The sequence below is a fragment of the Sphaeramia orbicularis genome, chromosome 3, assembly GCF_902148855.1.
Source record: "Sphaeramia orbicularis chromosome 3, fSphaOr1.1, whole genome shotgun sequence".
Classification (NCBI taxonomy): Eukaryota; Metazoa; Chordata; class Actinopteri; order Kurtiformes; family Apogonidae; genus Sphaeramia; species Sphaeramia orbicularis.
The window spans coordinates 2,587,233-2,608,530 of record NC_043959.1 but is presented as its reverse complement, the minus strand read 5'-3'; the positions used below and the strand labels follow the sequence as shown (position 1 = coordinate 2,608,530).

The window sequence follows — 21,298 nt, the reverse complement described above, 5'->3', positions numbered from 1 at the left end:
ACCACCAAAATTTAATAATTTCTTCCTTGTGCCAGTATCACATTTACTGAAAATTTCATGAAAATCTGTCCATAACTTTTGAGTTATCCTGCTAACAAACAAACAAACAAACACATGCAAACACACAAAGCAGAGCGCTCACAGTACCTCCTGGCAGAGGTAATAAGAATTTTTGCAAAGTCTTGTGACTGGTTAAAAATCAGAAATGGTAAAGCTCCTTTCAGAATCACTGGATATTCACACAATATTCAACGAGGAACTGAGAAAATCAAAGGGAAAAGTAAAAAAGTGCGAGTTTGAGAAGTACCTGACTTAATAAAGCTGTTGAGCTGCTGAGTTCTGCTCTGAGTGGGAGTTAGAAGTAGCAGAGACCGCAGTGCTCAGGGAATTGTCTGTTCTAAATTGGGAGAAAAAGGGTGTAGAAAATGCAGAAAACCACACAGTAATGCTGTGTCATCTTTTAAACAATAGCCGGTGTTGGACAATAAGTTTCAAGCCCCTGGGGAACGAGTATCAGTGTGAATTATACGCACACACAATCATCCAGTTTAAGGAAACAAATAAAGGTTTGTGGGTTGTGTTTGGAGTGTAAAGTGGAAGATGACAGAACAGTGATTCACAGTGAATTCAACCATCCTGCGGAGGGGAACATTTTAGACACTGGAGTCTCAAACAGGATGAATATGTGTGTTTATGAACAACAGACAACCATCTTTGCAAACAATCACAATCAAATCCCAAATGTGGGGCAGCCATTTTTCACCATCTGTTACGTGAAAATAAAGAGATGAGTCATCGCAGAAGAGAAATCGAATGAGAATTGGTTTAAATGAGAGATGATAGGTTTTCCCACACTGAGCGGCTCTGGCAGAGTGTTGGGAGAAGTGAAACGGACCATAGAATCATCTGGACATGAGCAGAAATGACTCATACGGCGAACGGCTGAGTGTGAAACCCCGGCTGTGAGACGGACGGGCGTGGAAATCTGCAGATTGAAAAATCCAAGTCAAACTGATCTGATCATGGTTTGGTGGTTAAAAAAAAACACCTGAGCACAAAACAAACCTGTTCCTGAGGTTGTTTGGTGTGTTCCATTTGCTCTCAGAGTTCAGTGTTCTTCCTGTCACATGCTGCATGTGCTGGATCACATTCAGACAACATTAACCATCGCTGTCCGTGACGGCGGCGTGATCACATCAGCCTCTTCTGCGCCGATTCTGACACCTGAACGCACCATGACTAAACTGCACGGTCTGAAGTGCAGGAGGACACGTCTATTCCTCTTCTCGTCTGCCCTTTTGTTTGGGTTTGCAAAAAACTTTTATTTGCATACTGTGCATGCCCATGCTGTTACCACGGCAACCAGCGCAGATAGGTTAATGATGCCTGAACTTAGAAAATGAACAAAATCACTTACAAACAGCGTGTGAGATTAGATTTGATGGTTGTCAAATCATGTCGACCTGCTGTCTGAGTTATGCAGTGGTAGATACCCACAGACAGGCAGACAGAGGACAAACACACTCCCTGAGGGGACCGCAGTGGGAAGGCCTCTTCCTTTGTCATTTGTGGTTTTTATTTGTGCTTTCTGGATGTCAGTGGAAGTCAGTCCAACCCTTAAAGCTTTGGATAAATTTAACCCATAACCACCCAAACAGCCACTGGTGACCAAAGCCATCTGCTGATGTGAATGTTTAATACCTGCTGATCCACTAGTCCTATCAATACATGTATAACTGGTGTCAAATGCAGTTCTTCATCTTTTCATGCTCATCAGATATGACCCATGTGGACGTTCAGAGGCTCCGTAGTTACCGTGGAAACACTGTCATCTTCTATAACACAGGTGTCAAACATACGGCCTGGGGACCAAAACCGGCCCGCCAAAGGATCCAATTTGTCCCGTGGGATAAATTTGAAAAATGCAAAAATTACACTGAAAATTTGAACAGTCAAGGATGTTAGAATCATTATAGGCCATTCAATCTGAAGTGGGTCAGACCAGTACAATACTATCAGAATAACCTAGAAATAATGAAAACAGCTATTTTTTCTCTTTGTTTCAGTGTAAACAAATTAACATTATGCAAAATGTTTACATTTACAGACTAGCCTTTTACAAAAAAATGTGAATAACCTGAACAAATAGAGCAGCCTGAAAAGTCTGAAGAGAAGTCTGTGGAATTTTAACAATATTCTCCCTGTTACTAAATGTTTTGTGTATTTGTAGATCCGCTGTGATCTGTACGTTATGATGCACATGTATAAATGATAGACTATGGTGCATATTGTTAAATTGCACTTATATTTCTTAAGAATTTTCAGGTTGTTCATATATTTTTATGTTATGTTCAAGTACAGTTCGTAGATGTAAACATTTTCATTACGAAATGTTACTTTTTTCACTCAAAAACATAGAGAAAACTTTGGAGTTGATATTATTTATAAGTTTTTATCCTAATATTTTACTTGTCTGACCCACTATATATCATATTAGGCTGTATGTGGCCCCTGAACTAAAATGAGTGTGACACCCTGTTCTACAACAGATTCACCGGTAAAACCACAGGTTGGATCATGACAGAGGACAGACACCATGGAGTTATGTTCAGTTTTTGATATATTTGCTGAAAAAGTTTTTCTTCAGTTTTCTCTGTTTTTCATATAACCCACAACTTTAATCTGAGCTTTTATGAACATCTACACGATCAGTGAATTAAATGTAGGAAGAAACATTATTTACATTGAAAAACATGCAAAATAAGCAGGATGATACTACACTCAGTGGTGAGAAATCACTAAAGAAAGGTAAAATATAGTGTTAGTGGCCAGTGATAGGTTTATTATTTTAGATTTTTCTTCCTTTTTTTTGTTTTTATTTACTTTTGGTTTCTGTTGGATTTTCTTCCCATTTTGTTCTATTGTTGCCACACCCCCTTTTGGGATCTAATGAAGCTGATTGGCTCATACCTGGTTCGCCACACAGAGCAGAGCAGGACTGAGCTGAACACAGAAGTGAGGAGAGCACAAAGAACATGTGAGTTTAATTTGTTTGACACATTATTTTGAACAAATATCAATATCATGTGGAATGTTTTTGTTTTTTTTTGTCAATGCGCAGTTTGGTTCTCATACCAGTTGCTATTCACTGGATGAGCGAGGAGTTTGCACCCTTGGTAGGCGGAGCAAGGTATGTGGTAATTAACTGTAGTGGCATGTTTTGTTCTTTTGTTTGAAATGTATGTATTAAATTCCAATTTTAATTAAGAGTAAATGTCTTGTTTGTAATAATGTCTGTGCTTTTAAAGAAAATGTAACCTAAGTAAACTTTGTAAAATAACTTATCTACAAATGTTTGTGTTTTAGTTTCACGGTGCATGATGATGAAATAAAGATTTGCACCAGTCGAACTCTACGCTCTTTCACTGATGCCAAGGCCTGCTACATATAGTGAAAAATTCATTTGGGAACTGACACAAAAGTAGCATTGGGTCTTTTTGGGTTAAGGATAATATTTCTGTATTTTCTAAACTTCTATACAACTGTGTTCTAATTACCAAGTGAAACGGTGGAGGAAATGTTTTCATCAGGGTTTGTCTGTCTGTCTGTTTTTCTGTTAGCAAGAGAACTCAAAAGTTGTGGATGGATTTTCAGGAAATTTTCAGGAAATGTTGATACTGGCACAAGGAATGATTAAATTTTGGTGATGGGGGGGGGTGATCTGCCTTGGCGGAGGTCTGCGCTCTCCAAGTCCTTTTCTAGTTGAAATTATGTTCATAACCCACTTATTATGAGCCACAGCTGTGTCATGTTGCAGGGCTGTCAAACTCATTTTCTTCCAGGTTCCACATTCAGACCAATTTAATCTGCAGTGGGCCGGACCAGTCTAATACTAGCATGATAACCAATAAATAATGACAACTCCAAATTGTTTGAGTGCAAAAATAACATTCAGTTATGCCAATATTTACGTTTACAAACTATCCAAACAAAAAGGATGTGAATAACCTGAAAAAAGTGAAATTTGTTAAAAACATATAAGTACAATTTTAGAAATATTATGCCTCAACTTATCATTTCTACATGTGCATTACAGATCAGATCTGCAAAGACACAAAACATTCAGTAACAGGCAGAATATTGTTAAAATTCCACTTAATTTTCTTTAGACATTTCAGGTTGTTCATATTTGTTCAGGTTATTCACATTTTATTGTTAAAGGATAGTTTGTTAATGTAAACATTTTCATAATTTAATGTTTTTTACACTAAATCAAAGACAAAAAAAATGGTGTTGTCATTATTTATAGGTTATTATGATATTATTTTTGAGTTCGATGCCCTAACTTTCACTTTGCACACTCATCCTGTGGGCCAGATTGGAACCTTTGGCGGGCCGGTTTAGGTCCCCAGGCCACATGTTTGACACCTGTGTCATATTGTATGGGATCACGCAGGCCAGTCTTTATATGTATGTTCTTCTAGTGTTTTATGTCTGGGTTTAGTACTGACTTTTATTGTTATATGTATATTTTTATGTATATTTTTTGTATTTATGTTTGGCTGTTATTTCTATTTTGTGTAACTTCTGCTCATTTTTAATCTCAATGGGCTTTTTCCTGGTTGAATAAAGATTAGAGATAGAGGGATGATCTTAACATTTCTCCATTCAAGTATGTATAAAATGAGAAGGACCATATTATATTCTGACTCCATATGGACTCATGTACATCATCCAGTTACATAAAAAAAAAAAAAAAAATCATGTTACACACATAACACATTCATCGGGGGCCAGCACTCATGCAATGTCACAATAAATGTCTCAACATTTAGTTTAATCCTTAGTTGCATCAGTTTTCCATCCCAGATCTTGTAATGATGATGGGATGGCCTGGAGGCCGTTCCATGTCGGTCATGTGTCCAACACAGTGGGTTTCAGGTCTGGACTCTGGCTGAAAATGACGTCTCATGCTCCTGAATCACTGTTTCATCATTTTTGCCTGATGAATCCTGCCGTTGTTCATTCATTTTTGGAACTGTTTAACCCTTTCATGCATGAATTATGAGAACCTTAGTCAATATTTTTTCTTGAGTGTTTTTGTTCCTCTTAAGGCATGAAAAAAACAATGCAATTGATTTTTTGTTTTTTTAATGAACCTATTTTTCATGGAGTTACAAAAATGTCCACTCAGCTGGACACCATGCATTTAAGTTTTGAAGCAAAGAAACATTTATTTTAAAAATAATCATCAGAAAGCGATATACTGTGTGAAAACTATGACATAAAAACAATTTTAATGTCACTAATTGCTAAATTGCTACTGTTGTCTCACATTTTATCATACTCTAATATTAGTTATTACTCATTTCATGGAGATAAAATCCTCCTGAGACCCAGGAATTTGACAGTTTTAGCTTTTTTTTTTTTTTTTTACATTAAAAAATTGTCTTGATTGGAAACTGCATAATGCAACAGTTTTTTCAGACACATTTTTAAAATTATTTTTATTTATTGATTGATTTGTTAATGGAATGTCCTTTGCAATACACAGCATTTTTAGGTAAAACTCAAACTTTTGTCCCCTACAGAGGACAAAATGCATTGCTGGGTCTCAGGAGGATATGCAAAAAAAAACAAAAACAAAACTTTTTTTTCCAGAAAACTGTTAATTACAGTCTGATAACAATTAGCAATTGATTTACACTCAAACATGTTAGTGCAGATCAGGTTTATCATGAGCAGCAAAGTTACAGTAATGGTCTGAATGTCAGTGTATGAGATGATGCATAAGCGTCCACTGTGTTGGCTGATATGGAACTAAAACAATAAAGTCAAAGAAAGAGAACAGATTTGAATAGCTGTCCACTGGAGTGAGTGTAAAAAGTTGAAAACACTGGTATAGACCATTTCTTTAAACCTCTTTTTAAACTGGCTTTCTGAATCCAGTCAGTGGGTTTACCAGACACTTAAAAAAATAATTATTGCTTCAGTCCAGCTGAAACTAGACTTCAAATGTGCATGTAAATGTGTCAGCTTGACTGAAATGGGAGTTTTAATAGTTGGACTAACACATCTAGATAATGTAGTGAGTTGATCTACTCCTGCACGCAAACAGACTAATTTAATTTTGCAATTTCATTAAACACACATGGTGAAAATAATGTCAAAAACAGACAAGAAAAACCACCTTTTGGCCATTACGCTACAACAGCTTTAATGGATATGAAACAAAGAAATGTTTGGTGAATTAACAAGTTTAGTATTTGCCTGAAGAGTGTAGCTCATTAAAACATAATTCATTTCCATAATGAAACTCGTCAATTGAATGAGAATGTTCCTTTATGTAACATCCTGAAGTTATTACTTCAGTCAGACACGTTTTTCTGAAGAACTGACCGAAAAGGAAAGGTTTGGCTCTTTGAAGGAGCTTCAATGACTTAGAATGAGGATCCCGCTGTGAAGGCAAATCCCCATAATAACCTCCAACATGAACATTCATTTGTAGTCGACATCGTGTAGCTTTGAAGCCGAGTCAGTAAACAGCTGTAGAATGAACGCAATCAGAGCAGAAGTGAAAAGATGAGGATGTTCACCTCTATCCATCCTTCTGCTGTTCATGGACTGACTGTCTTTGTTTCGCTGGTGGAAGTGTTACTATTGAGGTTTTCTCTTTTTGTGTTTTCACTCTGAAAATTAGCGACTTCAGCCCGGCTTGTCTTTGCATTTTGTGGACTTTGCATTCCATTTAGAGCCTGCGAGAAGTCAGCGCTTTAAACCACACAAACAGTGGACGAAAAACACTCTCAGTGTGAGATCCATTTAATAGGAATCTTAAAAACTCCCCCACAAAATCATCGAACTTTGCTACCTTATTTATCAGTTTCTCAATAAGCAGTTTGAGCAGTGAAATGAAAATAGGGGTGATCATCAACTAACGATAATCACGGTGTCATGATACAATGCACAAAAATAATTTGAGATTTTGAGGGAAAACCAGCCCTGAAAGGGCTAAAGGCAGGGACTCTGTATTTATTCTCTGTATTGTGTTCAAGTGACCTTAAACTCATGTAGATCACAGACAGGATGGTCTAGAACAGGGCTGTCAAACTCATTTTCTTCCAGGTTCCACATTCAGTCCAATTTAATCTGCAGTGGGACGTACCAGTAAAATAACAGCATGACAGCCAATAAATGATGACAACTCCAAATTATTTTAATGCAAAAAATAACATTCAATTATGCCAGTATTTACATTTACAAACTATCCAAACAAAAAGGATGTGAATAACCTGAAAAAGGAATTTGTTAAGAAAAGTAAGTACAATTTTATCAATATTATGCCTCGACTTATCATTTCTACATGTGCATTACAGATCAGATCTACAAAGACGCAACACATTTAGTAACAGGCAAAATATTGTTAAAATTTCACTTAATTTTCTTCAGACATTTCAGGTTGTTCATATTTGTTCAGATTATTCACATTTTATTGTTAAAGGACAGTTTGTTTGTAAACATTTTCATAATTTAATATTTTTTGCACTAAATCAAAGAGAAAAAATTGGTGTTGTCATTATTTATAGGTTATTATGATATGTCCTAACTTGCTCTTTGCAAATTCATCTGCGGGCTGGACTGGAACCTTTAGTGGGCCGGTTTTGGCCCCCGGGCTGCATGTTTGACACCTGTGTGATAGAATCACCGCTCCATCCAAGTGTGAGAACCTTGTAAAAATCCAAATCAAGCTAATGGTAGATCTCTGAACATCTGAACTAATTGTTGACAGATATTGGAGGATGTTGTGTTTATAATTAATGGTCAGAGGAACATGTGGGGATGGGTACCTTTCACTTTTAAACCAATACGGTACTGATACTCGGTTCCTAGGAACTGGTACTGGTATACAGCGGTACCTGTTTTCGATGATTTTTGTGTGTATGTGTGGTGATTACAGTCATTTTGTCTGTTAACCCTTTCATGCACAAATTATGGGAACCTTAATCAAGATTTTATCCTGAGTGTTTTTATCTCTGTTTAGGCGTGAAAAAAACACTGCAATTGAAATTTTTTTATGAACCTATTTTCATGGAATTGCAAAAAATCCCTCAGCTGGACACCATGTGTTTATTTTTTTACTGATATACTGTGTGAAAGCTATGAAATACATTTTTTTAATGCTGCTAATCTGATGTTTTGTCACATTTTAACACACTATAATATTAGTTATTCCTCACTTTATGGAGATAATATGGAAAAAAAACCTTTTGTTTAAAAAACTGTTAATTACAGTCTAATAACAATAACAAGGAATTGATTTTCACTCAAACATGTTAGTGCCGATCAGGTTTATCAAGAACAGCAAAGTTACAGTAATGGTCTGAACTGCAGTGTATGAAATGATGCATAAGCGTTCACTGTGTTGGACATATGGAACTAAAATGATAAAGTCAATGAAAGAGAACAGATTTGAACAGCTGTCCACTGGAGTGACCAGTACACATGAACGGGTTAAAAACAGTAAAAACGTCAGAATTCTGAATATTTATTTCTCAACATCACAAGTGAAATAACATAACAGGAAACTTGAGACAAGTGTTGGGGGGGGGGGGGGGGTAAATAACTTAAAAATAGTACATATAACATTTTTCAAACTAAAACAGACCACTCCCTCTATAAACTGTACTGCACATGCTCAGCAGTTCTTTTTCAGGAACACCAACACATCCACTTTTTCTGGCCAGAGCGGAGCCTGCTCCACACTGACTCTGTTTTTTTTTGTGTTTTTTTTGACACCACTTCTTCTTCCTGATGCTGCTGCAGGTGAGGAGCTGCCGGCTGCTGCAGTGTGCACTGACGGTGCTGGTGCAGGACTCACAGCCTTCTAATACTGTACATTCCTCAGCCTTCAGGTGTAGATTATGTTTGACCAGGTGTTTCCTCAGGTTTGAGGTGTTCACATTTGCTTTTACATTTAGCAGTACAGACACTGAAGCACAGTCTGCATGAAGTTTACCAAAGTGGAGCCACACCCTCAGATGCTTTCCATCCGCCACACTTGCTGTTTTCATCGAGCTGCCGCTGATGTAATCATGCTCGTGCGTCCAATGCCGTCGTCGCGTCAGGCAGACACTCCTCCACTCTCTACCAACACACCAACGTGAGGATGCGTTCAGTACTGAAATGTGCTACTGTTGGACTTAAAGGTGCAGTAGACTTTCGTGACCAATTTTTCCTCACATCTGTCCATCCTCAGTCCTCAGTTTCATGAATCTGTTCGTCTGTCTGTCATTCCTCAGCTGAACCTCTTTCATTACAGTGAACAGTTTCTTAGTTCCGTCCCCACAAACAACCATGTGTTTACAAACAGAGCTGGAGGAACTGGGCGTCTGAGGAATTTTGTCACGACGTGCATTGTGGGAAAGGGAGGTTCAGCAGTGGAACCACATGGTATCATATGGATGAAACAAACACGATATGGAAACGGCTGGAGGAACATGCACAGAGGGAAGGGAGCTCCTGCCGTTTCCGCATCATGTCTGTTCCAGCTGCAGCTGTCAGGAAGCTGTGTGAGCCTTCGCTTCCCACAATGCACGTCGCGACAAAATTCCAAAGATGCCTGAGTTCCCTCCCAGCTCTGTTTGTAAACACATGGTTTGTTTCTGGTGGATGGAACTAAGAAACTGGTCACTGTAATGCACAAGTGTCAAACATGCAGCTAACTAAAATGGATAAAAATTATGGGTAAAATTCCCTTTGTTTTCGTTTTTTGTCAACGTCGGATTGATACGAAAGCAATTTATTTTGCTCTAGCAGTTTTAGCTAGCTGCACCGTACGGTACTTGACGGTCCATCACTTGTGTTCACTTGTGGTTTCCAGTCGTCTTCTGGTCCCCACTCTACCTGGAAACATGGGGCTAAAGTTGGGAGAAAGCAGCAGAGTCCTGTCTGGGATTTATTTGAATACGACGACAGGAAGAAGAGAAAAGAGACCACTGAACTACAACTAACTAAAACTAAGCATTTAGAAAAAAATTAAAACTAATAAAAACTAACTAACCTGCTCTAAAAACTAATTAAAACTAACTGAATTAGAGAAAAAAAGTCCAAACCAAATAAAACTAAACTATTATGAAAAATCCAAACTATTTGAACCTTGGTAATGAGCTGGACTGATTCCACTAGTGGAAAATTAGTAGTAAACAACACTAACACACACCTTACAGACACACATGAGCACATGCAGATGTTCCAAACTAAACCTTTAATGTGTGATATTCTAACATGAGCTTTTGGAGCATATATAGTATGTATGGGATATATTAGGTACATATTATCACCTAACCTATACTTACAATATCCTTTTAGCGTCCATCAGGTCCCATTCAAAGGTTAGAGTTACATATGAGATAATGTAGTTTAAGTTTTATTGCAGCCTTTAAACCCCAGAAACTAGAGGAGGTTTTCAGATGAAGTCTAATACATGCATTTGGACTTCTGCTTCCTCTGCTGTAAAGTCTCCATTAACAGGGTGGATATTACAGAGATTTTAGACCTTTGTGCAGCATAACAGGTAAGATTTAGAGTTTTCTTAATACTACCTGGTGGCAGACGGATATCAGGGAGAAAAAGTGCTGTCTGGATATTGAATGTTATTCCTCTGTAGCCTCTGTCAGTGATAATGACTCTCATTTTAAGTCAAAGCTTGTTATTGTGCACAGACGACTGAAGTAAGTCAGGACACAGTGAACTCTGTAAGTGGCCTCATTATATAGGCCTCACTTATTTGCTGAAGTACAGGATTATGGGTTGGCAAGAAGTACAAGCTGCATACTGTCAAAGGAATCATTGTGTAGACAGCTTTAGAAAGAAGGCAAGAGTCAAATAAGTGCTGAAAATCCTGAAAGAAACCATGGCTGCCCTTTAATGAAGCCAATGCTTTTATTGCCTCTGCACAGGGGTCTGCAGTGTGCAATATTCAGGAACACTTATTAGCCTTAGGAAAAGGTCACAGATGGTGGGAGGGTGTGCAAAGAGCTGAAACTGAACTGAGGGACTTCTGCAACTGTCTGCTTATATGAAGTTTGTCCAGATTTGCTAATTTTCTAAGCTAACGGTAACAGTAACACACTGCTGACACTGCAGAGGAGCAGAGAGGCACCGAAGAACTGAACAGAAAAAAGAGCATGAAGATTATGGAGCTTCAAGAAAATGTTGAAACTGTTGTGAAGTTCTGAACAGATACCCCTGTTTAAATGACGGTTTGCTCTTGTTGACATTTTCCCCTTTTGTGCGAAACAAAACAAAGAAATAAGAATAAATAAATTAACCCATAAAGACCCACTGCTAGTGATGTCAAATTCACGAACGAATCGAATCTTTTGAACGGCTCTTTGAAATGAACGATGGGAACTGAGTGTTTGTAAAGTGCCGTTCATGTTTTTTTTAAGGAGGGAGTGTCCGATTGCCTGTCAATTTAGCGTCACTGGGGAGGCATTGGGCAGGAGAGAATGTTCCAGCAGAAAAAAAGAGTGCACTGAGCATGTCTGATGGCAAGAAGTTAAAAAAAAAAAAAAAACAACAGTTTGAAGCGTAAGGTGAGTGTACTGGAGGAGGCGGAGCTGGAAGACTGGAGGAGGCGGAGCTGGAAGACTGGAGGAGGCGGAGCTGGAAGACTGGAGGAGGTGGAGCTGGAAGACTGGAGGAGGCGGAGCTGGAGACTGGGAGGAGGCGGAGCTGGAAGACTGGAGGAGGCGGAGCTGGAAGACTGGGAGGAGGCGGAGCTGGAAGACTGGGAGGAGGAGGAGAAAAGTTTGAGTGAGTGAGCACCTGTGAGGAATGAGCCAAAGAAAAAGGAGGATGATTTGGATGCACTTTTCAGAAAGAAAAGATGGACATGACACTGGCAATATTTGCAAAAAACATATATCTTTCAAGTCTGGGTCAACGAATAATTTGCAGCGCCATTTGAAAACTCAGCAGCGACTGTCCTGGTGGAACAGACTGTTCTAGTTCTGAGAATGTCACCAGTTCAGGTATTTCAGTAACTGCACTGGTTCATCACTGTTGCGTTTTGTGCAGTTTTTACCGTATGTTTACACACATTTATTGTTCTTGTTTTGTGGAGAATAAAATGTTATTTAATCAGAAAATGTTTTATTTTCTTCTTCATTTTTATTCTACAGACTAGTCCACATAATGTACTGGGATGTTTTTGGTCCAGTTCCATCATTTGTCTAATGTCACCTCTCATGTCATGGATTTAACCCACACATTTGAACTAACCATTCTTTTTACAGTAAGAATATTTACTGCTGCTGCGCCAATTAAACACCTTTAAAATGTAATGTCAATCATCACATGTAGCCTATTTAGTCATTCAAACACTGGTGTTTCAAAAGAATGCAAAATACACCAAAGAGCCAGTCTGTTGAACGACTCTTTTCAGTGAACGACTCCTGATTAAACGACTCCCTTCAAAGAACCAACAGTCCCATCACTACCCAGTGCTACTTTTGTAGCAGTTCCCGTTCTATTTGAACTTTTCTTGATTGATTTATCATCCTTTATTGTAATATTATCCTCTGTTTTTTGCTTTTATTCAGTGAAAATCAGGTATTTTACTATTTTTCATTCACTGATCATGCAGATGATCGTAAAAAGCTCAAATTAACGTTGAGGGTGATTATATCAAAAGCAGAGAAAACTGAAGAATGTGACTTTTTCAGCAAAATCTATCATTAATTGAACATAAACCAAGTGCCTCCCCTGTCATTTGTCAAATTCCATGGGTTTTACCGGTGAATCAGTGTTGTAGACGATGACAGTGTTTCCACGGTAACCACGGAGCCTCTGAACGTCCAAATGGGTCATATCTGATGACCATGAAAAGATGAAGAACTGTATTTGACACCAATTATTGACATGTATTGATAGGATTAATGGATGAACAGGTATTAAACCTTTTAGATCAGTAATTGTTTTTTTTTTTCATCCTTTTGGGTTAAATGAACTGTTTTAAGGTCTTTAAGGTCATATCTTTGAACTGAACAAATTCAGTTCTATTACATTTCAGAAACAAACAACAGATGATTATTTACCACTGTCATCAATTAAATATAATTTAATGAAGTATTTGTCGTCAGATACTGAGTTTGGACCATGTACAGTCATAAACACAGAGCTAAGGCTTTACAGATTAGAGTATTTTCCTAGACCTCATTTTGTGGAATGTACTTTAGCCCACATGAATCTTACACTGTGAAAAATAGGCTTTTATGTATTTAAGGCTGATTTTTTCAAGGTTCCACAACACAAATAAATTCATCAAACCATCATTTGTGTGAAACTGCCATTATCTGATAAAAAAACAAAAACAAAAAAATGTTGGACCTGTTGATTTTCTGTCACAAAGATTTGAAGTGAAGGACGACGTGTGAATAAATATTGACAACAACCAGACTGTCAGGCTAGTGAACGTGAATCAAATACAGTTTAGAGCACAGGCGTCAAACATGCGGCCCGTGGGCCAAACCGGCCCGCCAAAGGTCAAATCTGACCTGTGGGATGAATTTGTGAAATGCAAAAATTACACTGAACATACAGTCGCAGAAAAAGTTATTAGACCACCCTTTTTTTCTTCAGTTTCTTGTTCATCTTAATGCCTGGTACAACTAAAAGTACATTTGTTTGGACAAATATAGTGATAACAAAAAAAGGTTATAGTAGTTTAATTTCAGAGCTGATATTTAACTGTTTCCAGTGTTTCCTTGATAATAACCAAAATCACTTCAGTTCTTACATCAATATCTATGGCATTGTACTGACAAAAACAGTGCTTTTAGACATTCCATGTTTCTTTTCTGTCCGTTTTAGTCACATGATACACACAGGAGTTAGGACTTGACTGCATAACCATTGTTTTTGATGACTTTTGATGGTCTAATAATTTTTTCTGCATTAACAAGGGTATGAAGGGTGTCAAAATCTGTTTAGTTGAGGTTCCACATTCAGCCCAATTCGATCTAAAGTGGAACAAATCCATAAAATACTATCATAATAATCTATAAATAATGATAACCCCAAACCTTTCTCGTCATTTTAGTGTAAAAAATGTCAAATTACATGAAAATGTTTGCATTTACCAACTATCCTTGTACAAAAATGTGAATAACCTAAACAAATATGAACAGTTTGAAATGTCGAAAGAAAATTGAGAGCAATTTTAACAATATTCTGCCTCCTACTAAATGTTTTGTGCCTTTGTAGATCTGATCTGTAAACACATGTATAATGATAAGCTGAGGTGTAATAGTGTTAGTGCCCTTATTTTTCTTTAGAAATTCCAATTTTTTGTTTGTTTTTTTTGGTTATTCACATCTTTTTTGTTTGGATAGTTTGTAAATGAAAATATTTTCATGTAATAATGTTATTTTTTTTTTGCAGTAAAATTTGCAGAAGAATTTGGAGTTGTCATGTCTAGGTTATTCTGATTTTTTACTGGTCCGGCCCACTTGCGATCAAATTGGGCTGTTTGTGGCCCATGAAAGAAACTGAGTTTGACCCCCCTGGTTTAGACCATGTGTGTGTTTCCACCTGGACACTGGACACATAGACCAGAGGAACTGGACCTGACTCCTGCTGCAGGGGTGGCTCCAGGTCAGGTTGAATCCACAAGTATTTCTGTTGAACGACCTGGTACCAGTATGTTCAAATCTTTTATTGAACAAGTGTTGCAGCTCACAAATCCCCATTAGTGCTGTTGTGAAAGTGTTTTTCACTTTAATAAAAAAGAACAACATATTATACAAATAGGACAAAATCCATGACAAAATAACATAAACGACTCAGTAATATGTCACATATTTACATTTTTTACACATAAAGACCTAAACAGCCACTGGCAAACAAAATCATGTACTGATCTAAAATGTTTAATAAGTTCTGAGCCACTAAACCTGAAATAATACATGTAAATAATTGGTGTTAAATGCAGTTTATCATCTTTTCATGGTCATCAGACATGACCCATTTGGACGTTCAGAGGCTCCGAAATGAACGTGGAAACACTGCCATCTTCTGTAACACAGGTGTCAAACATGCGGCCCGGGGGCCAAATCCGGCCCTCCAAAGGGTCCAGTCCGGCCCTTGGGGTGAATTTGTGAAATGCAAAAATTACTCTAAGATATTAACGATCCTTTTGGTTCAGGTTCCACATTCAGACCAATTCAATCTGAAGTGGGCAGGACCAGTCAAATACTATCATAAGAACATATAAAGAATGACAACTCCTAATTTTTCTCTTTGTAAATGTAATATTTTCATGTATTTACACTAAAACTGTAAGTAAAACAGTAAGACATTTTCATTTGCTCATTTGTTCAGGTTATTCATGTTTTTTTGTAAAAGTATAGTTTGGTAATGTAAACATTTTTATGTAATTTAATTTTTTACACCAAAAAACACAAAGAGAATTTGGGGTTGTCATTATTTATGTTATTATGATAATATTTGACTGGTTCTGACCCATTTGAAATCTAATTGGACTGTGTGAGTCTGTCTGTGGAACCTGAATTAAAATGATCTTGACACTATTGATTGTTCATATCTTCAGTGTAATTTTTGCATTTGTAACAGAGCTTACTAGAGCAGTAACTGCTTCCACTTGCCCTCCACATATCAGTTGTATGGGTGGTCATTCGGGGGCTCCTTCTTCTGGCTGGCGGAAACAGAAGTCAGTCAGCTGATGAGGGATGCTCAGGGGTAGGTGTATATGCTCGGTCCGCTACAGGAGTAAACTTTATTAATCATAAATTCCAGTTGTAATTGGAGAAGAGCTATTTCGCACATAATATTTGCGTAGTGATCGCTTTGAAAGTAAATTTGTTATAGTTGATATTACTGGATCATATGTTTCAGTAATGTTGTAATGTACTAAGCTAATTGTGCTAACTCTTTTGTATTGGAGACCGAGCCTCTGCCTGCCGTGACTGACCCACTACAAACCTTAGTTCTGTTGTTCAGATGAATCCACCATTAGTGCGACCTGCTCCGCCTCCCTCTTCCATCCCGTGGGACACAACCGGGCAACCACACAATGCAGACGAAATGAGCACACCGGTTACACTTTTCACAAATTCCTCCCGCAGGACGGATTGGACCCTTTGGCGGGCCGGACTGGGCCCCTGGGCCACATGTTTGACACCTGTGCTCGGCCAGTATTTGACTGTGATTGCAGTACCAGTTTTGGCCACAAACCTACATACAAACTCCTTTAACTTTTTATTATCATGTATTTTCCTATATACAGGAAAATACATAATAAAAACGTAAATACAGAGGCTAATACATAATAGATGGTGATAAATCACTGAAGAAGGGCTACATATGGAGAAAAATTAATTTGGGAAGTGCCACAAAAGCAGCTCTGGGGTCTTAAAAAGGGTTAAAGCAGCATTAATACATTTCATAGATGTAAAACCAACCTGTTTAAATGCAAAACATGCTCCAATACATATAATACTTACACTAAATATCAGGCAGATGAGGCGTGTTTTCTATTAGAAATGGATCTCCATCGCTGAGGCCACCAGTGACCAACTCCAGCAGAAGAAACTCTCATATAAGTGTCAGATCTTCTGTGTTGAACCTCTCATCCACTGCATATGGTTTTACACCTTCAGGGATGATTTGAATGCACTTTGACCCGAGTCAAAATCTATCTCCCAACAAAGTGTGAATGAAACGAGTACAGAGTAACACTGAAACTACTGAGGAAACACAGTACAATGGATGTGGTTTAGTGCGCCTTGAACTCTGCCCACATGCTGATCTCTTTCAGCTCAGTGTGTGTGCATGCCTTCCACATGCTGTCAGCGTTTGTGTGGGAGTTGGCAGACAGTTGAACCGGTGCGGTAATCTTTGGATGGTGCTGCTACATGAATGGTGGCGGGGGCTGCGAGTATCCTGACTGTCTGAGTGGTTCCAGGCCGCGGGAATTGAGCCCGTCCACGCCACCGTCTGCGTTTGACCGACCTGGAACTGGACCAGGACACAAAGTTCTGCTGTGAAAATGTCCTGCTTCACTTTTAAATACAAGGAGCAGGATTATACTGTACGTACGTCTAATGTACGTGAAGGCTTTAGGATATGAAGATAGTTTTGTGTCTTTACTATGCAAGCAAAGGGGAAAAAAGGACAAACAAAACAATCCAGATTAGAAAACGTAAAGGAAGGTGTCAAAAATGGTTAAGCTTAACAAATTGATTGTGTTCTCATTTTGCTTTCATGTCAGATCTGAAACTTCTGCGTGCAGGCCAAAACATTTAGTCATTTTAAAGGTTTTGTTTGCAAGTTCAAGTGGTACTTCCCTCTGGGTCAAAAACTGTTTGCAAGTAGAGAAGTTTTGTGTGTCAGAATCTTTTGCGAAGCAAAAACTTTTGCTTCAAGTTACCCTGACATGATGGGCGGGCTCTACATGAGCAGAAGGGGTGGGTTTCTATTGGTAGCTTGCTTTGGATGTGACAGCGTCCTGTCCACTGGAACCTAGAAGCAAAACTTTTGACCTGCAAAACATTTAGCGGTGCAAAACCTTTGAACTTGCAAACAAACACTTTAAAATGACAAAACATTTTGGCCTGCACGCAGAAGTTTCAGATCTGAAATGAAAGAAAATGAGAACACTATCGATTTTGTTAAGCTTCAAAGTTTTGAAACCATTTTTGTTTTCAAATTTGTATTTTTTGTTTGCCTTTTTCCTCTTTGCTTGTATAATAAAGACACAAAAATATCTTCATATATGAACAGAACAGTAAAGAATGAAAACCGTAATTTATTAAACACACAACCTTTAATTCACAGTCATATTCAATGGTACATTTAGATGCATTATATAAAAAAGAAAGAACTACAGCACTGGGGGACAGGCTTACTACCACAAGAAAAAAAAACCTGCTATAATTACAGGAATATTTTTTTAACCCATGAAGACCCAGTGCTACTTTGTGGTAATTCACAAATAGTATTTTCTATTTAATCTTTCGTAAGTGATTTATCACCATTCATTGTAATATTATCATCTGTATTTTGCTTTTTTTCCAGTGAAAATCAGGTATTGTCCTTTATTTAATTCACTGAACATGTAGATGTCATAAAAGCTCAGATTAAATCGAAGGTTCTTGTATCAAAAATGGAGAAAACTGAAGAAAAAGTGACGTTTTCAACAAAATATATCATTAACTGAACATAAAAAACAAGTGTCTTCATCCACTGTCATTGATCCAACTCCATGGGTTTTACTGGTGAATCAATGTTGTCGAAGATGATGGTGTTCCCACGGTAACTACGGAGCCTCTGAACGTCCAAATGGGTCATATCTGATGACCATGAAAAGATACAGACTGTGTTTTACACCAAGTATGTACACGAATTGATAGGATTAGTGGATCAACAGGTATTAAACATTTTAGATCAGTAGATGGTTTTGGTTGACAGTGGCTGTTTGGGTCTTTATGGGTTAAATATATGAAAAAAAAAAAAAGAAAATATTCTCTAAATTTAAGATAAATTTGTGAGGAAAAACAGAGTATTCTCTTCTTTATCACATATTTGCAAAATAAAGCAAAATATTCTTGAGATTGAAAAGTGGAAATATACATTTAAAACAAATCTTTAAAAATGATGCTAGAAACTTAAATATTGAGTGTATGAAGATATCATGTGGTTTTACGGGTGGCAGTAGAACAGGTTGTCCAGTAACCACAGGGTTGGCGGTTTGAATCCTGCTCTGTCCCAGTCACATGCCGTTGTGTCCTTGGGCAAGACACTTCACCCACCGTACCTCCAGTGTCAGTCACACAGATGTATGAATGTGAATGAATGTTAAGTGGTGGTCGAAGAATACACCGACAAGCTTCTAAGAAAAGCATGAGTATTTTCTGGTTATAAATGTGTGGCGTTAGGTTAAAAAAAAAAAAAAAGAAAATCTTGAAATTGAAGGCACAAGGTCAAAACTGATAAACTACAGAAAATAGTGTTACTGGGTTTCCCTGGGATTAAGTTAAAGCAGAACTCACAATTTGATATAAGAAAAAAAAAATCTAATACTGGACTGACTATAAAGTTATATATTTGCAACAGAAAGTCAGAAAATTCACTGAGATTAAAGTAGTAAATTCAGATGAGGAAAAAAAAAACACAAAACAGAAAAAGAATGTGTATTTTCTGATTATGAAATCATAAATCTGCAAATTCAATTGGTTGTTCTGAGTGTTTTCTCTGAGATTAAAGTAATTCATTTTACAGAAAAAACTCATGACTGTATTAGAATAAAAATGGGAATATTCTGTCTGAGGATGAAGTCATAAACTGTGAGAAAAGAGTTGCAAATGTTTGTGTTTTTCTCTATTTTTGTCTGAGTTTACTTAGATTTTTACCAGGTCAAAATCTGTAAATAACTTCACCACATACTCTAATTATACACTAATAAGTTCATAAACCCTTATTACTGGACGATGAGCCAACTGCACAGGGTGGAAAAAGCACTTCAGATTCAGAAGAAGTCCACTAATCCCAAAGGACGAGAGGTAATTTTACACAGACCCAAATGAAGAACAAATGCAATGAAAGAATGGTAATATACAGAGGAATGCAAGAATGGAACAAACTACCAGAAACACATCACACAAGAAAACTGTCCAATGAAATGTAAGAAATCAGTTAAGAAACATTTATTGACCATAGATGATTGATACCTGGGTTAACTGAATACATTTACTGTATATATGATACCGCTGCTGACCTAAAGGAGCTGTCGTGTCTGCGTTTTTGTCTGTTTTTTTGTATGTGAAAATTGTTTTGTATGATTATATTGTGTGTTATTTGCATTGACAAGTTGTAAAGATTATTGTAAGGACCCCAGGAGGAATAGCTGTAGCTGTGGTACAGCTAATGGGGATCCTAAAGAAAGAAAAAAAAAAAAAAAAAAAAAACACCAAATACCGTATTTTTTGGACTATAAGTCGCTCCGGAGCGTAAGTCGCACCAGCCAAAAGTTGCAAAATAAAGAAGAAAAAAAATACATATAAGTCGCACTGGACTATAAGTCGCATTTTTTGGGGAAATTTATTTGATAAAATCCGAGACCAAGTACAGACATTTCATCTTGAAAGGCAGTTTAAAATAATAAAGGATTAGAAACAACAGGCCGATAGGGTTACGTATGCTAACGTAACACATTCTGCTACATGACGCATAGACAACGAACTGAGTACGTGTCTGGTCTGTTAACGGAACATATTAACAGTTATTCGGATACACAACTGCACTGTTGACAAGCCTCTGCCGGCAGCACGTTGTTCAAGCACCAATGTGCGAACTCTGTCCTCTAGCTGTGGCCACCTAGCTTTTAGCCTGCGATAGCTTTTTGTGTTTTCCTTCACTGCAGTCGGAGTAACCTCCGCTTTTCGCCAATCCCTCACAAGTTTCTCGCTCACTCCAAACTTTCTTTCTGTTGCTCGATTTTCGGCTGCATATTTCACTACTTGCAGCTTGTAATCTGCAGAATACGATTTTCTATCTGATGGCATTTTTTTCAGCCCTTCTCAGTTGTCTTTATAAGTTTCCGGTAACGTTGAAATGTTAAATTTTCAGTGGTACAGAAGTAGCAGGTACAGGTGCACAAGCCTAGAGCGCCCTCTGGTGGTTGTCAGTGTGAAAATAACAAACGTGAAATTATATAATAATGTGTGAATAATTTCACAGATAAGTCGCTCCAGAGTATAAGTCGCACCCCCAGCCAAACTATGAAAAAAAGCGTGACTTATAGTCTTTAAAATACGGTAAAAACCTCCACCATAACCCTTCATTCTAACCTTTTTAACCTGATGAAACTCGACTGGATTCGAAGTGTTTGGCTCGGTTTCAGACCCAGACAGAACTCTTTTAATCATTACTAGATCTTTTAACGTTAATTTGCAGGCGATGTGCATCTGCGTTGGACGACACATCGGATGACATATTGTTTGTGTGCATTTCTTGGTGTTTAGCTCCATCCGGGAACTCTGCCAGTAAAAAGTTAAACAGTGACTTCAACATCTGTGGTTCAGTTCCCGAGTGTTTTCTCAGAGCGGAGACGCTTCAGAACGGACCCACACCTTATAAACCCAACCGTCATCTACTCATTTTATTTTATGCTTCATGCCTCATTCTTTATGTCTTTAAACACGTTGCATTTTAAACTTTTATATCTTGCGGCTTTTGGTTTTTGATATTGTGGCTTCCTGGTCTGAGACGTGCAGTG

General features: G+C 37.7%; 1 long non-coding RNA gene across 1 annotated transcript in view; it reads right to left on the bottom strand.

Annotated features, from left to right (window-relative positions):
• Window positions 1-20,777, bottom strand: part of LOC115439378 (uncharacterized) — a 21,969-nt gene extending 1,192 nt beyond the window's left edge. The window contains exons 1-2 of the long non-coding RNA XR_003938256.1: window positions 20,656-20,777; window positions 3,136-3,148 (exon numbers count right to left, since the gene is read on the bottom strand). This is a non-coding gene — a long non-coding RNA (uncharacterized LOC115439378). The remainder of the gene's footprint in view (window positions 1-3,135; window positions 3,149-20,655) is intronic.
• Window positions 20,778-21,298: the final 521 nt, after the last annotated feature.